Source organism: Trichechus manatus, unplaced genomic scaffold (genome assembly GCF_000243295.1).
Source record: "Trichechus manatus latirostris isolate Lorelei unplaced genomic scaffold, TriManLat1.0 scaffold00013, whole genome shotgun sequence".
NCBI lineage: Eukaryota > Metazoa > Chordata > Mammalia > Sirenia > Trichechidae > Trichechus > Trichechus manatus.
In genome coordinates this window covers 20901179-20907507 of record NW_004443949.1, presented here as the reverse complement: position 1 = coordinate 20907507, position 6329 = coordinate 20901179, and the positions used below count along the sequence as shown (strand labels likewise).

General features: G+C 39.6%; 1 protein-coding gene across 10 annotated transcripts in view; it reads right to left on the bottom strand.

Moving 5' to 3' along the window:
- Positions 1–6329, bottom strand: part of MYCBP2 (MYC binding protein 2) — a 308219-nt gene that overhangs the window by 188964 nt on the left and 112926 nt on the right. The window lies entirely within an intron of this gene.

Sequence of the window (6329 nt, the reverse complement as noted above, 5' to 3'; positions counted from 1 at the left end):
AGACTGGAGGTACCCCAGAGAGCGTGGCCCCCGGATTCTCTAACAGCCCAGAACTAAAATAATTTCTGAGGCTAACTCTTCAGACAAAGATTGGACAGGACTGTGGGACATAAAATGATACTTGTGAACACAAGCGTGCTTCTTAGCTCAAGTAGATACGTGAGACTAAATGGGCAGCTTCCGTCCAGAAGTGAGATAAGAAGGCAGAGAGGATCAGGAGCTGGTTGAATGGACACGGGAAATCAGGGGTGGAAAGGAGTAGTGTGCTCTCACAGTATAGGAAGAGCAATTAGGGTCACATAACAATGTATGTATAAATTTTTGTATAAGAGACTAACTTGGAATATGAACTTTCACTTAAACTACAATAAACAAAATAAAAAAAAAGAAATGAAGAAATTGTCATTAGAGAATAGGACATTTAAACTTAAAAATTCATAGTTGAAGCTGTGCTGGATCCAGGCTGTGGTCATGGGAATGACCTCTATGAGTGTGGAAGTTACTAGACATAAGGTGTCAGGATAACAATACTGTATGGGATCACTCACATGGGTACTGAAGTCATTCACGATTGTGACAACACCTGGGGTGAGAAGACACTGAACCAGATGCGAAGTTTTCAGTGAATGAACTGCAGTAACTGGAAGGTACGTAGGTAATAAAGGGCAGCAGAGTGGAATGGCCATGCCTCAAAAGGGCAGTAGTTTGTTTTTTTATTTTTTACTTGAGGGTGGAGTGATATAACCGGGAACAGCAGTGAAGAGGTATGTGGCTCTCACCTCTGAGGTACAGGAGGGTTTTGCAAAAGAACAATCACCACTCCATAGCGCTGTATTATGTCAAACTAATGCTCTCATAGATGTGTCCAGCTCAATTCAAACAAGGAACTGTTTACTTGTCTGCAGCTTACAAAGCACATTCACATAAAATGAATGATTAATTATGAAAATAACTCCATAGGTAGATTTGAAGAGGTTAAAGGATTTTCCCAAGAAATGGTGGCAGGTCTTCTAATATAAAGTCTTAGAATTCTTTTCATGATAAGCAGTGAGTTCATTTATTAAATTACTTGGAAAACAAATGAATAACAGAAAAGAAAAATTACTTGAGTACGTGCTCATGCACACCAGGCACGTTACATTATATTAATCCTACAAAAATGCTTTGGTAAATGGAAACAAAAGCTTAGAGATATTACAGTTCTCACAGTTGGTAAGCAGTGAAGCAAGTCACTATGACTATGTACCATATTAGTGCAGAAGGAGGACAGAATGGCAAGAACATGAAATTCAAACATAAGAATTATCAAAATTCCGTTAGAAAAAGGAGAATAAAAGCATTTACACTATATTAGTCTCTTTAGCAATCTCCAGGGTTAAGTTTACTGAAAATGGTAAAAGAATTTGGAATTTAGAAATTTAGGAGCATACATACTGAATAAAACAGACAAACAAAAAAGGTTGGTAGACTGATGTCATGAGTGAATATATACAAGTCCCCAAAAAAGTTTTTTGATAGTCACTTAAAAAAAAAAAAAAAAGCAACAGCAGTAACAACTAACATTTATTCTTCATTTACTATGGGTTAGACTCTGTGCTAATAGATTACATATATTCTCTCACTGTATTCTCACAATAACCTTCTGAGGAAGATACGCCTACTCCCATTTAATAAAGGAAGAAATTGAGACACAAGAAAGTTAAGTAGCTTGAATAAGGTCATAAGCTACCAAATGATATAGACTCAAGACCTAAACCAGAGACTGAACTCAATCATTTGGAAAGACAACACATTACATAAGGAGAATATCCAATAACCTTTTTAGATCTTCATTATGTATACTACAAAATTTGTCTTATATTAATCACATATTATTGTGTGCTATACAATAAATTCCAGTTAACAGCACTTAATTACTTGAAACTTTTCAAAAATATCCTTCAACTCTACACTTTATTTCAACTAAATGTCTACAAATGTTTTCCTTTGTTGTAGTTAATACGTATGTTACAGGAGCTTTGTTCCTCCTGTGATTATTACTGTAAGTGACTAATTCTTTTGTGAATTAATAACAGTTCTTAACTTAAAAAAAAAAAACATCATTGCCGTCGAGTCGATTCCGACTCATAGTGACCCTGCAGGACAGAGCAGAACTGCCCCATAGAGTTTTCAAGGAGTGCCTGGTGGATTCAAACTGCCGACCTTTTGGTTAGCAGCCATATCTCTTAACCACTATGCCACCAGAGTTTCCAGTTCTTAACTACTGCCTTCCAAGTCCCACAAAGACCTACAGAGTGCTTAAGACAGAAAAGGTTTTGGGTAAGTTTTATTTATACTACCAGACATTTATTTTTGTTGGTTGCCATCGAGTCAATTCTGACTCAAAGCAGTCCCATGTGTGTACAGTAGAGCTGCTCCATAGGGTTTTCAAGACTATGACCTGTCAGAAGCAAAATCACCAGGCCGGTCTTCCAAGGCACCTCTGGGTGAGTTTGAAATACCAACCTTTCAGCTAGCAGTCAAGGGTTTAACTGTTTACGTCACCCAGGAACTCCTTTACTAGACATACTGTGTAGGTATTATCACACTGAATTATCCAGTTTAGTTCTGCCCACACCACATACAATTAGCCTTTCAGTTATACTTCAATAAATGGAACCAGGTATGGAAAGGTACATGTTGGAAAAGAACAACTTTGGGCAATTAAAGCAAACTCTACCAGAGTCTGATCTTAAGAAACCGTGATATTTTATCTTCAACATTAAAAGTGATTAGATTTCATAAGATGATAAATTAAAACTCTTCAAAATACTGAATACGACGCTGTCATACTGAAGCAGAAACAGGCTTTGAGAGGTGTCATGGATTGAATTATGTCCCCCCAAAAATGTGTGTATCAATTTGGCTGGGCCATGATTCCCAGTATTGTGTGGTTGTCCTCCATTTTGTGATTGTAATTTTATGTTAAAGAGGATTAGGGTGGGATTGTAACATCCTTACTAAGGTCACATCCCTGATCCAATGTAAAGGGAGTTTCCCTGGGTTGGGGCCTGTACCACCTTTTATCTTAAATCAAGAGATAAAAAAGGAAAGGGAAGCAAGCAGAGAGTGGGGGACCTCATACCACCAAGACAGCAGGCTGGGAGCAGAGCGCATCCTTTGGACCTAAGGTTCCTGTGCTGAGATGCTCCCAGACCAAGGGAAGACTGATGACAAGGAACTTTCTCCAGAGCCGAGAGAGAGAGAAAGCCTTCCCCTGGAGGTGGTGCCCCGAATTTGGACTTGTAGCATACTAGACTGTGAGAGAATACATTTCTCTTTGTTAAAGCCATCCACTTGTGGTATTTCTGTTAGAGCAGCACTAGATGACTAAGACACGAGGCCAAACATGAGCACCTTCATGTGGTCTGCTAGTTCACTACAGTTTGCTAAGTCATCCTTATGTAAGTCACTGGCATGTAGCCACTATTGTCCACCACCACTATAAAACCTCTGCCCTCCCACTGCAGGGTACAGAGACCTGCTTTGGTCCTGTAGCCATTCAGGATTCGCCTCATTTCTAAGTCTCCCTAATACACTCCTTTGCTGCCACACTGGAGTTGCCCACCTCTATCTTCCATCTCTCGGCACTCTCCATTTCTGGGGATAAGTTTCACGTTACTGGTCTATGCGTGGACAGATACTGTTACCTGAGGAAATCATTAGAAATCAAAACGCTGCCCACTGGTATAATCAGTACCATGAAGCAATGCTTTTAGCTAACTTTTTCCTTTTAAAAGCTCACATGAGCACCATCCCCTTCGACAGCCATGACACCTTAATATAGCGAAGCATATATGCTGCTCCTTCTTCATAGTGTACAGTGAGATAGGATTACCTGAAGGCTGTGAGTTGATTACAGACATGATTTTTACTACTTCCCTCCCACTCAGTCAAGACCATGAAATATAGCTGTCTGGCAAATATTTTCTGTGGAATGATATCGATATCCAAGAACAAATTCTGATTTGCAAAGCAGTACCATCCTTGCTGGACACATGGTTGACATTCATCATTTCTAATTACAATGTACCTTTTCCAGTTTATATCATAACTCACAAAATAATTACCAGCTAAATAATAATGATGATGATCATTACAATAACAACGACTATATAATAAACCCTTTTCTTCTGTGTCATGAAATAGAACAAAAAGTTGCCAGGTTCATCTCCACACAGATTAAAGCACTGATTCAGCCTCTGCTTATCAGTGATTTCACTCATCTGTAAAGCAAAATATCTGCTGGCTGCATAAACCTGTGATAGTAATTGTTCAACCTTGCAAGCCACTGATATTATGTCATATCCAACAGTGATATTAAGATTGTGGATAATATTTTACTTACTGCTCGGGAATAGTGTGAACTGTATGTTGCACTTGTGTTTTTAATGAAAAGTTCAACTCAGTACTTCAGTTGTCTCTTCTCACCATCAGCAACAAAATTCATCACAGTAATGGAGGACATTCCATTTCATCCTCATTTTGTATGCAGTGTAAATGGAGCTAACCGTGCCACAGTTCGAGGGATAGACAATTCTCAGTCCTGGATGCACATTATACTCTGGGTATCTTTTAAAAAACTCTGATACCTGCACTCTATTCCCAATCCCAAACACACATACCTCTTACAAATTCTAGATGTAGAATCCAGGCATGGTATTTTTTTAAAGCTCCCCAGGTGGTTCTAATGTGCAGCCAGGGTTAAGAATCACTGGTCTTTACCAAATGGCATAATTCCATCCTTGCCACAGTAATAGCGGTGCACCCAAAACAAAGTAAAAATACTGGATTTTAATGATTAGGGGAAGGGAATCTCTCTTTCTTTCACCGGTATTGTGAACTGAGAAACCATAAAGGTCCAGTTGATTCTGGGAGACATCTTGTGACTACAAGGGAGAATAAGACAGAATGGAGAATTAAAAAAGAAATTGGGTTCATGTGGCAAACTGAGTTGCTGAGTCAAGCCTGGCCTGAAGCGGCTCTACATCTCTCTGGACTTAAATACACCTGGTTACAATGGTGGGGCAGCCACAGATGTGCATCACTCAGCTCTCCCTCAAGAAAACTATTGCAGGGAACATAGTTGACTGACAGCCCCAGATGCTGTCCCTTTGGATCCATGAGGTCATTGTTCCCAGAATGCTCCCAACCTGTGACAGAGTATGGCAAAGGTATTAATGCTGGCCCATTCCTGCCCGACACAGGACTCTTTCAAGAGCAACCTTGGCTTAGGAATACCCCATCAACCTGGCTGAAACTCTCAGAACTGCACTGTAGTCTAAAGACTCTTCCCACCCAATTCTTCCTTCCTTCTTTCTTTCACACGTGTCAGATCTGCATTGTGTCTGAAGGTTCTTCCTCCCTGTTCCTACTCCCTTTCCCTTTATCCTTCACCGGAGTTTCCCCCCAATAAATCCTTTGCACACTTAATCCTATCTTGGCATCATCTTCTCAGAGGACCCAAACTAATAAAGATAGATTTTCTATTACTTCTGACCAAAAATACCTTGACTGTATTAAGTAGGATATAGATTCAGCTGCTATAATGGTAAAGCCAAAGTAACAGGAACTTAAACAAGAGAGAAGTTTATTTCTCACTCAGGTAAGAAGTCCAAATATAAGGAGGTGATGCGGCAGTTCCATGGTGTCGGGAAACCAGACTATTTTTATCTTACAGCTCTGGCTTTCTCAATAATAATCTCCAGCTTAGGGTGTCTATGATGACTTCTCCAATTCCTTCCCTCATGCATGCATTCCAGCCAGCAAGCTGCAACAGTATGCTTTTAACAATATTCCTTTAACAGCACAATTCCAAAGATTCACATATTACTTTAGAGCACAAAGCACCTCCTTGCTGCAAAGCATGCTGGGATATAAAGTCTTTTTACCTGTATGGTCATGCCCCCAACTAAAACTCTACTGCCAAATGAAGTATGGAAGAATAAATATTGGGAAATGCCTAGTAGTCTCTACCGTAATTTGTTCTTCATTATTCTGAAATTAAGTCAAAATAGTTTATAGAAGAAAGCATCAGGTTTTGTTTGTAAACCAGTAAAACAGATGTCGTCAAGTCAACTCCAACTCATGTAGACCCTGTGTGTGTCAGAGTAGAACGATGATCCATAGGGCTTTCAATGGCTGACTTTTCAGAAGTAGGTTGCCAGGCTTTTCTTCCAAGGCACCTCTAGGTGGACTAGAATGTCCAACCTTTCAGTTACCACTGAGAGAGTTAACCATTTGCACCACCCAGAGGCTCCATTTTGTCTGTATAAAATGTAAATCCATTT